The sequence below is a fragment of the Pongo abelii genome, chromosome 16 (genome assembly GCF_028885655.2).
Source record: "Pongo abelii isolate AG06213 chromosome 16, NHGRI_mPonAbe1-v2.0_pri, whole genome shotgun sequence".
Lineage (NCBI taxonomy): Eukaryota > Metazoa > Chordata > Mammalia > Primates > Hominidae > Pongo > Pongo abelii.
The window spans coordinates 20,664,263-20,676,425 of NC_072001.2; the positions used below are offsets into that span (position 1 = coordinate 20,664,263).

General features: G+C 37.1%; 1 protein-coding gene across 2 annotated transcripts in view; it reads right to left on the minus strand.

Moving 5' to 3' along the window:
• The window catches only part of LOC129050347 (E3 ubiquitin-protein ligase HERC2-like), a 56,223-nt gene continuing 44,060 nt past the window's right edge, over positions 1–12,163 (minus strand). For both annotated transcript variants that reach the window (XM_054532344.2, XM_063716474.1), the window contains one exon: positions 1–3,100. The gene's annotated coding sequence lies outside the window, so the exon portion shown is untranslated. The remainder of the gene's footprint in view (positions 3,101–12,163) is intronic.

Here is a 12,163-nt window from a genome sequence, read left to right on the forward strand (position 1 = left end):
ACTATATACAATATAGTAATGTATTTTAAAATATGAAAAACACTAGCAAAAACAGCAATATGTAAACAAAAGAATTGGAGTAAAATAATAGAATTTGAAGCAGCACAATCTGCTGAAAATATACAAAAGACAAATTAGGATATTTCTGAGCTCACTGTTTATAATATTAGAACATGTATATAAAAAGGAAAAGTCACTTTAAAATGTCTGGGGGCCAAGGAATATATAGTTTGTTACATTTTATTTACAAACAGTTTCTTTGACTAGGGAATCAATTTAAATTTTCTGTTTTGGAAGTAATATAAATATATATTTTAGACTTTTTGCTGAAAAGTTTCTTAAATATTTACAACTTTAGGATAATCAGTGTACATTTCAACATATAATGTCCTAAAAATCAAACAGCTACCAAACATTGAAGTTCTGCCTTATATAAATCATTTGCATAAAAACTGGTCATTAAAAACAGTATCTAATGAACATTTTGGCCCCAATATTAATTAAAACTCAAATGATAGCATTACGAGCTAAAGATTAATTTCAATGACATCTCATCAACCATTTTGACATAATCGACTTATAATAATCTAAAACTGACTATTTTTATGACATATTTGGCCTAAATGAAGAGAAAAAAGCTTTGACTCATTCTTAATTACTCTTTCTAACCAATTGATGGCCAATAACTGAAATCAATTTCAAACCGTTTTTTGTTATTTTAATCTTTTAAACATGTTTTACTTTCAGTGATTCATTTTCTAACATTCATAGCCAAAGCCCAGGCTCTACCCATCTTTGTCTACCTTAATGACTTTGTCAATTGTTGGCATACACTGGGTCTTAAAAACTTGTGTTTCTTCCGAATTAATGAAGTAGAATTGCTCTTATAGGGTTTCATATACCATTACCTCCAAAAGAGTACATTAGAAGTATTAGAAAATACTGATATTTATAAACAGATATTTATCTTATGATTCCAAGAGCTAGAGCTGTTTTATTTTCTGTAAAACTAAGAATAACTTCTTGATAACATAGCTTCACAAAAAGAAAATCCAACACATTTGCATAAATAATTCTCTGAAATAACTATGTGAGTTTGTGTCTTTTTATATACATGTAGGTATACATATACTTACACATACATATATATGTAACATAAAGGATATGAATACTAGGACTGTTTAATGTCTATTTGTCTTGGAAAGAAAAATATACTTAAAAATATTTCTCAATTGGAATTTGTAATCGTACTGACTTAATGGATAAACTTGGCGACTGCTTTTATGTTGTCTCCTTCCATAAATTTTTCAAAATACTAATTCAACAAAGAAAAAGCTCTAATGTTCATTGGAAATAATTTATAGACTTTTTTAGAGCAGAGAAAAATTAAGAAAAACTTTGAAATGGTCTCAAAAAATTACTAAATATTTTCAATGGAAAACTAAATGTTAGTTTAGCTGATTGTATGGGGTTTCTGAACCTTTCACTTTTTGTTTGTTTTACCTATTTCACAACTGTGTAAATTGCAAATAACTCTTGTCCATGAAAATGCAAATTATCCACTGTAGATATATTTGACCGTCACCCTATGGATATTGGCTAATTTTGCCTTTATTAAGCAAATTCATTTCAGCATGAATGTCTGCCTATATATTCTCTGCTCTTTGTATTCTCCTTTGAACCAGTCAAAACATCCTGTGGCACTCTTATTTATTAATCAGTTAAATAAAATCATGAACATATATCCACTTTACATTTGTAGGAGAACCATTATTTTTCTTTTCTTTAAAAAATTAATTATCCTTTGACATTGGGTTGACATTTTCTTAAGACATGCTGTAAACAGAGGATATCAAGTTTCTCAAGGTCAGTTCTAGAGGAAAAAAAAATTCTTTATAAAAATTTAACCTCATGTGTAACAGTTTGCATTCCCATAGCAATGACATTTGACATACATTGTATATATTAATCTGGGAATGAGGTAAGATTCCAAGTATAATTTTATCAGTGAACTCAAATACTTGATTACTTTCACTTATTTAAATATCTAGTTCAATGTTGTCCAGTGGCATTGTGGATTTAGGTAATTTTACCAGGTAGCCGTTTCTACACTTTCTGTTTGCCCATGCAGAACATAACACATTTTATAAGTCAAAGTATAGGCATCTGGTGGCATAATTTTAATTTGTTATCAAAAGCCTGATCAAATTTGTCTAGAAAATAACTCATTATTTATTTTAGGACTGTATCACTATGTAATGAGATACAAATGTATGTAAGTGTAAGTGCCTAAGAGGCATGCAGAGAGCCTAAGATGTGTGCAGTATGCCTAACAGGAATGCAGAGAGCTTCATTTTCATTGTCAGCTTCTCAGTTGTTTCTCAGGAAAGAAGTGTGGCCAACTGACACCATTTAAGAGATATATAGCAACAAGTTTAGAAAATTCTCATAAATGGGAGTGGCTAATGCATAGACAATAGCATTGACCTTTGATCCATATATATATATATTTAGATATATACCTCAAATACATTTGGATCAATTTAATCATGAGTACTATAAACTACAAATGAAAGTAAAAAAGCAAATCTGTTGGTGTTTTAGAAGAATGAAAGATTATTAACTCATGGCCTGTATGTATTTGGAATGAGAAGGACGTACACAGCTTTCTTTGGATGGGGTGGAATTGAAATTGTGATTTACAGTGACTAAAACTGGACTGCTTTCACATTTTTTTTTTCACTGTTGAGGGTGAAATTCTTGATTGATTGGTGCATTCGGAACTTTTTTTTTTTTGAGACGGAGTCTCGCTCTGTAGCCCAGGCTGGAGTGCAGTGGTGGGATCTCGGCCACTGCAAACTCCACCTTCTGGGTTCACACCATCCTCCTGGCTCAGCCTCCCAAGTAGCTGGGACTACAGGTGGGCGCCCCCACGCCTGGCAAATTTTTTGTATTTTTAGTAGAGACGGGGTTTCACCGTGTTAGCCAGGATGGCCAGGATGGTCTCGACCTCCTGACCCTGTGATCCACCTGCCTTGGCCTTCCAAAGTGCTGGGATTACAGGTGTGCGCCCGCCTGAGCCACTGCGCCTGGCCGGGAACTTTTGAAGGAAATTGACAAAATAGACAAAATAGACAAAATAAGTAAGGAAATTGACAAAATAGAGAATGACTCCTTATGTGACATGCAGAAAATATTTTGTGTCATTCGTGGTACATTTATCATATTTTCTATAGGTTTGTACTATGTTACTCCACTTCTTAGAATTTCAAGTAGTTCAAAGCCAACAGGGACTGGTATATTATAGCATATTTAACCTAAGCAACTCTAAAAGCTAATGAAACCAAGTATCTACAAACTCTAGCCATAACTACCATCAACGTGAAGAATGTAATAGGCAAAATGTTTTACATACTGAATATGCACTACTGAATTCTGTATATATTTTTTGCAGTTTTAATTTAAAAATATACTAGTTAGATATTTCATCTATACCCTGGTATAGTAATAAAAATTCAGATACTGCTCAACGAGGAAGCACATTTTCAAAGCAACAGACCTGAAAACTAGTATTTTATTTGATATTTTAAATGCTTATTTCATTTTCTGGTTAAAGATGTTTGTGGAGGTAAAATTTAAAATAGATACTTTATGTTCTTCTATTATATAACATTGAAATTAAATTTATTATTAGTAAATGCAGAAAAGGTAAGCCTGAAGCATTGACTGAGAAGGATTTAGTAAATGGAGAATTTTGAGTATTAAACATTCCATTTTAACAAAAATATGCATAAAATATTCTTAGGATGATTTAATTAACCTTTTAATAAATACGAAAGACATTATGAAAAAATTAAAGAATACATCACATTGCAGAATCAAAAGTAATAAAAATCACTCAAATTCTACTGCTCAGAAATGAAAATAATTGCTAAACATTAGGTGGCAGTATTTCAGACATTCCTATATAAATATACTTAAATGAAGCCCAGAGCAGTGGCTCTCGCCTGTAATCCCAGCACTTTTGGAGGCCGAGGCGGGTGGATCAGGAGGTCAGGAGATGGAGATCATCCTGGCTAACACAGTGAAACCCCGTCTCTACTAAAAATACAAAAAAATTAGCCGGGCTTGGTGGCAGGCGCCTGTAGTCCCAGCTACTCGGGAGGCTGAGAGAGGATAACGGCATGAACCCCGGAGATCATGCCACTGCACTCCATCCTGGGCGAAAGAGCAAGACTCTGTCTCAAAGTAAAAATATAAATAAATAAATTATACACACATGCATTCTTCATTTATAAAATACATTTAATATTTTTAAATAAATAAAAGTCAGAATAAAACATTGATAAAATGACTATAGTTATTTGTATGAATATATGCATGTGTGTTTGTATGGATGCATTAAGAAATCTTAATCCTCAAAATGATGAACATTTTAGAAGAAATATTAAGAATAATAGTTTGGGATCTGTATCTTTCTTTCTTTGTCTTTTTTTTTTGAGACGGAGACTCGCTCTGTCACCCAGGCTGGAGTGCAGTGGCACGATGTCAGCTCACTGCAAGCTCTGCCTTCCGGGTTCACACCGTTCTCCTGCCTCAGCCTCCCGGGTAGCTGGGACTACAGGCGTCCGCCACCACGCCCGGCTAATTTTTTGTATTTTTAGTAGAGACGGGGTTTCACCGTGTTAGCCAGGATGGTCTCGATCTCCTGACCTCGTGATCTGCCTGCCTCGGCCTCCCAGAGTGCTGAGATTAAAGGCTGAGCCACTGTGCCCTGCCCTGGGATCTGTATCTTTCTAAGTAGGTGATTCTGTATCTAATGAGAAAATTATCACTTAAAAATTCAAAATGTTTTAGTTTGTTGTTATTATTATTATTTGTATTACTTTTAAAGATGGGGTCTTCTTATGGTGCCCAGGCTAGTCTTGTTAATATTTTTATATTATCATGGTGTCTTAGGCAGCTCAAGCTGCCAGAACAGAATACCAGAGACTGGTGTTTTAAGCAGACATTTATTTCTCACGGTTTTGGAGGCTGGGAAATCCTCCACAAGGTGCCGGCAGATTCAGTCCCTGGTGAAAGCCCCCTTCCTAGACTACAGGCTCCTGCCTTCTGACTGTGTCTTCACATGGCACAAAATAGAGAAAGAGAGAGCTGTGGTCTCACTCTCTCTTCCTATAAGAACACTAATCCCATCATGGAGATGAACATGATCTTAACCTGACACATTTTTTTTGGATATTTTGAACTGATCAAATAATTCACATTGATTCAAACAGATCACAGTTATTAAAACTCAGGCACAAAATCAAGTTAGTTCATCAGTAATTGAGGCAGATAATTTTAAATCAAAATATAGCTACACAAAACATCGTTTGCTAATTATCTTAGACTTTAAAAGTAGTTAGAGGAAAAGAAAGCTCATCTCTCTATTACAGTATTAATGGGTTTCCCATCCTAGGTGTCTTAATCTATTTAAACAGCTATAACAAAATACCATAAATTGGTGGATTATAGGCAATAGAAATTTGTTGTTCACAGTTCTGGAGGGTGGGAAGTCCTAGATCAAAGTGCCATAAGATTTGGTGAGGACCTGCTTCTTGATTCATGAATTGTCATCTCTTCCCTGCGTCCTCACTTGGTGAAAGGGGCAGGAGTCTCTCTGGGGACTCTTTTATAAGTGCACTAATCCCATCCATGAGGGCTCTACCGTCAGGATCTAATCCCCTCCCTCTAAGGCCCCACCTGCAAATATCATCATATGGGTGTTACATTTCAACAGTTGAATTTTGGGGGGCGCCATCATTCAGTCTACAGCACTGTGAAATCCCTAATATCGGGTTTTCTTTTTAAATTTTTTTTTTTTTTTTTGAGAGGGAGTCTTGCTCTCTCCCCAGGCTGGAGTGCAGTGGCGCGATCTCGGCTCACTGCAAGCTCCGCCTCCCGGGTTCACGCCATTCTCCTGCCTCAGCCTCTGGAGTAGCTGGGACTACAGGCGCCCACCACCATGCCCGCTAATATTTTTTGTATTTTTAGTAGAGATCACGGCACCTGGCCCTTAGATGAATATTTGAATAAAAGTTGTATGTATGATGATAAAACAATAAGAAACTGAATTTTTGTAGAAAGTAAAAATAAAACTTGTCATTCTTTATATAGGCAAATCAGAGACTATACTTGAGGTTTTAGAAAAGACATCAGTATGTTCCACATAAAGTATGTACTGGGACCCCGTCAGTCTTTTTCACCATATAATATCAGTGTTTTTAATAGTACCTGGAATGGCTGGGCGTGGTGGCTTACGCCGTAATCCCAGCACTTTGGAAGGCCGAGGAGGGAGGATCACGAGGTCAGAAGATCGAAACCATCCTGGCTAATACGGTGAAACTCCGTCTCTACTAAAAATAACAAAAAAATTAGCCGGGCGTGGCGGTGGGCGCCTGTAGTCCCAGCTACTCTGGAGGCTGAGGCAGGAGAATGGCGTGAACCCGGCAGGCGGAGCTTGCGGTGAGCGGACATCGTGCCACTGTACTCCAGCCTGGGTGACAGAGTGAGACTCCATCTCAAAAAAAAAAAAAAAAAAAAAAAGAAAGTACCTGGGACGTGGGACATGATATGAACTCAATGACTATTTGTTGAATGAATTAATTGAACAAGTTTATGCAAGAAATTGACATAAAATTAAACATTGTCTTCTTATACCATACAGTGTCTACAAAAACTAAGTTGATACAGAACCTGTATTCTAAAATGATTAAATTTGAGCCAAGTACATTTCTCTCTTAAGAATTTAGAAGTTTATAAAGAAATCAGGGCCTTGGAACTGAATCATTAATGGAAGATCTCAAAGGCAATATTCTTTTCACTGTAATTAATATTAAGTCGTTAAAGTAATAACTAATATTTCGGTTCCTGAAAAAAATGATTAAATTGAACATCAAATAGTTTGCATTTATATCACACTGTACAATTTATATTTTTTATGCTGCTTTACTGTAAGATTTCATTGAACAAATGCATCTTATGATTTCAAGGTAAGGTATTGAAATATGCCTTTTTAAAATGTAATGCTATATTAGTGATTTTAAAATATGTAAAAAAATTGTGTGGGAAATACTAGAAATGTTATTTGAAATTAACCAATTCTGGGTTTGCTTTTTTTTTTTTATTTGCCAAACTGAGAACAATAGCCTTTACACATTTTCTATTTTTCTGGACTTGATTCTTAGGAACTTTAATTTTGCACTTTTGCATTCCTCTACTAATGTTAATGTCTTGGCCAATGACATTTTTCTAGATAAATTCAAAAGCTTAACCTAAGTAATGTAATGGTGGCATTTATGAAATTGATTCCTGGTTCTCTCTTTAAATTATTTTTTATTGTTTATTTCTATGGCACCATTACACTATGCTATCACATTGTTCTTGTTTTATTCCCCGTGTTTAAAAAGCTGTATCTTCTTTGCTGAATCTTAAAGGTCACTTTGAAGCCTGAAGACCGTGACTGAAATACAGTGAAGATTAAAGATAAAAAGGAGAAAAAAGGTTAAATTATAAAACCTCTAATATCATTACTCATATATATGATATACACAGAGATGCATCACCTAGGTCCTCCCTGAGAGCTGTGTCAGTAGACAGGACTCAGCTGTGAGCCCCTTCAGATGTCCTCAGCTGCAGAGCTTCCCCCTGCCTAAGGTCCTGATGTTCCCAGTTGTGGTGCATATCCAATGACTGATTGAGGTGAGGCAAGGAGGCAGGTGAAAGAGGTGGGGAGGGGACTTGGGGCCTATAAAGACTCAGTCATGTCATTGTAATGTGAGAGGATGCCAGTGGGCCATTTTATCTTCAAAGTCCCCTGGTGAGATGAGCCAAAGCTGTGGTCCAGGACTTTTTTTCAGCCCAGCTTTTTCCCTTTCCCCCAATCCAGCTTCCTTCTTCTCATTTTCACAGGTAGTAATCCAAGGGCACTCCCTAGTATATATCCCCATGTCCAAATCTGCTTACTAGAGAACACTGTATCATGAATGAAACCATTCTTCAAAAATACGGGGTACTTTGAGTGAAAGGAGTGAAACGGTATGGAAGAACAGCTTTGGTAGAGTAGTTAGAATAGAAGCTACTCTACATTGGGTTGATGCATGAATGGGATATTAGGAAGTAAAGTGGCAAATTGAAAACTCCTTTCAAAAGAAGAGAATTAGAAAAGGGTCAGCAAGATAGTAGTTGGGGCCTGGCTGTGATGGATCACGCCTGTAATCCCAGCACTTTGGGAGGCTGAGATGGGAGGATCACTTGAGGTCAGGATTTCAAGACCAGCCTGGTCAATGTAGCGAGACCCCATCTCTTTAAAAAAAATGTAGTTGGAAGCTAGAGAATAGCATAACAAAAAAGAGGGTGATTTTAGAAGATAAAAGGGCCCACTGGAGATCTCTCACATTGGAATGAAATTCTGAAATTACCCTCTTTTTGGTTATGTCATTCTACCTCAATCATTTTGCCTCAATCATGTTTACAGGCAAAATAAGAGAGAGAGAAGTGGGAAGGGGTGAAGGCAGGGATATGAGACACAATAACAAATGGGGAAAGATACAAGATATAATGAAAGGCATGAGCTAGATCAATTCTACAAGTGAAAAATTATATTTAGTTAAGAGGAAGGATCACTCATCACCCAATTATAGGTAAGTTTATAGGAGGGTGAGACTGGCTACATAAAGGTAGGTGATACTTTAAGTCCTTATTTTCATTAAAGAGAATATGTCATTTCCTGAAAATGAAAGATGTGGGTTTGAATAGACAGTTGGCAAAATTTGGTATTTATTTGAAATCAATATTTATTTGGGAAGATAATGTAGGGTAACTAATCCACTTAGATGATACTTATTAACTATAAACTATGTACCAGGTACTTCGCTATAATATAAAGGCAATGGAAAAACCCAGATTCAATCTTGATTTGACATCCTTAACATTTACAGTGTCGTGGTGGAAACTATGTAAAGAATCCAGTGTGATAGAAGGTGGTAGATGCGGAAACAGGTGATTTAGAAAAAGCTCCAGGACACATTGCTGATACATCTAACTCAGGATCAGGGCATTAAAGAAAGCATCACACTCTCCCTCAATCTCTCTATTCTGTCTCTTGATCTAATCCTTTTAACAAAGTATCAAGATGGCCCTCAGCACTAAGGACGAAGTGTTATTTGAAAGCATGTGTTTGAATAGTTGCATTTATCTAAACACAATTTTTCACTCCTGTGTGGATTTGGCTTGGAACTGGTGTATTCTGGCATTCCATGTTGTAAAGCACTTGAGGTGCTTAAGAGATATTTGGTTGGCCGGGTGCAGTGGCTCACACCTGTAATACCAGCACTTTGGGAGGCCGAGGTGGTTGGATCACCTGAGGTCAGGAGTTCGAGACCAGCCTGGCCAACATGGTGAAACCCCGTCTCTACTAAAAATACAAAACTTAGCTGGGCATGTTGGCAGGTGCCTGTAATCCCAGCTACTTGGGAGGCTAAGGTGGGATAATCGCTTGAACCTGGGAGGCAGAGGTTGCAGTGGGCCAAGATTGCACCACCACACTCCAGCTTAGGGAACAGAGCAAGACTCCGTCTCAAAAGAAAAAAAAAAAAAAAAAAGAAGGAGGAGAGATATTTGGTAAATAACTGAGGCAAAGGTGGAAGAAAATAGTGTTCTGCAGGAGATCAAATAATGTGTGAAGAGAAAATAAAAATTTTAAAGAACTAAAAGAATCAGGTATTGAAGTCAAAGGTGAGAGGGCCACTGGAATTCAAAAATACAATGTGAATAACTACAGAAGATGTCATCATTCCTGATGAGGCAATGAATGTGGGTGCCTAAATTAGAGTAGAAATACATGTTATTGAAGACAAGGAGAACAAAAGGTGTAAGGCCAGCGTGTTGAAGGTATTTTGCACAAATGCACTAACGTTACCCAGAGTGTTGGCAGGGGGAAAAACATCTGATGGCCTGTAGCCAGAGTTTTCCTTAAAAATGCAGATGTGTCCTCCTGGAAAATAGACATCTTTGAAAAAATGAAGGAAATTAGGGTCTCACAGCATGAATCTCATGGAGGTGGTGAAGGACTGATTTGAGAACAGCCATGCAGAGTTAGGACAATGCCAGCAACATCTGACCCATGTACATGAAGCTCCAGATAACCTAGGTGATTCTTTTAATGCAAAAGGCAACACAGTGTGAATTCCTGAGAGACTATTTATCTTTTATATTCCAGAGGTTGGAATGGAATAATTCACTCTTTTAAAAGGCTTGCTGGATATCTTCTATTTCAGGGCTCTCCAAACCCGTAGTAGTCCATGGCTGTTAGGAACTGGGCTGCACAGCAGGAGGTGAGTGGCGGCTGAGTGAGCGAAGCTTCAGTGTATTTACAGCTGCTCCTCATGGCTCGTGTTACCCGCTGAGCTCGTCCTCCTGTCAGATCAGCAGCAGCGTTAGATTCTCATAGGAGCATGAACCCTGTTGTGAACTGAGGATGCAAGGGATCTAGGTTGTGTGCTCCTTATGAGAATCTAATGACTGATGATCTGTCACTGTCTCCCATCGCCCCCAGGTGGGAACATCTAGTTGCAGGAAAACATGCTCAGGGCTCCCAGGGATTCTACATTATGGTCAGTCGTATAACTATTTCATTATATGTTACAAAGTAATAATAATAGAAATAAAGTGCACAATAAATGTAATGGGCTTGAATCATTCTGAAACCATCCCCACCACCACCAGGTCTCTGAAAAAAATTGTCTTCCACAAAACCAGTCCTCGATGCCAAAAAGGCTGGGGACCACTGCTCTATTTTTCTTCACTGCTTAGAGAATCTGTTCTTCCACTCATGATCTACAAGGATTGAATGTTTCAAACAGTTCAAGTGTTCAAAATATATTTTTTGTAAACTTGAGTTTTTAGAAATCATTCACAGTATCCATATTATATTTTATTTGCTGCAATGCCCTATACATTTCCCTTATAATGTTCTTGAATATACTTTTACAACTTCAGTAACTTTACCCTTTACTGAATTTCAATCTGTCTCTCAATTTCTCTCTCTCAGCAAATCTAAACAAAAGAGAAACATACCGACTTGTGCTATGGTCTAAATGTTTGTGTCTCTAAAATTCATGTGTTGAAACTTAATCTCCAATGCAATAGTATTAAGAGTGAAGGCTTTGGAATGTGACTGGCAGAGCCCTCATGAATGGGATTAGTGCCTTTATAAAAGAGGCCTCCAAAATCTCCCTAGCCCCTTCCATCAAGTAAGGACGCACAGAAGTCACCGTCTATGAAGCAGAGAGCAAGCTCTCGCCAGATACCAAATCTGCTTACACTTCAGTCTTAAACTCCCACCCTCCAGAACTGTGAGCAATAAGTTTCTGTTTTATAATTGTCTAAATTACCCTGTCTAAGGTGTTTTGTTATAGTAATGTGAATGGACTTAAGACAACTTGAAAATGCAAGGTACCACACCAATAACAAGAAAAACATTCATGTTTTGTAACATTTATTTTATACCAAAGATATGCCAATTACTGTATAAAAATATATGCCAAATGTTGGGTAAAATACTTTACATAAATTATATTAATCCTGACAACAACCTGAAGGTGGATACTGTTGTCTGCATTTATAGATGAGGACGTGGGGCTTGAATTAAGTAACTTACCTCACATCTCATCATGCTAAATGGCAAAGCTGGGATTCAAACCCTGCTCAGTCAGACTCCCATCAGGCTGCTCTTAGCCTGGTTATATTTTGAAGAAAAGAAGTTCAGAAACTTATCCATAGACATGGCCAGGTAGGGCCAGAGTCCAGACTCAACTGACTCTCAGCCAAGACCAGCCTCAACTCTTCCATTTTACCTCTAGCCTGAACAGCTTAAACATTTTTTCTCTTGCCATCTTATTAGAATACATAATGCCTATAATGAGGGACCCACATGATATAGCACGACAACACTCTGGTTTAAAAAAACTGAAATGTAATTAAAAAAATATTTTAAGTTCTGGGATACATGTGCAGGACGTGCAGGTTTGTTACATAGGTAAACGTGTGCCATGGTGGTTTGCTACACCTATCAACCTATCACTTAGGTTTTAAGGCCCCCATGCACTAGCTATTTATCCTG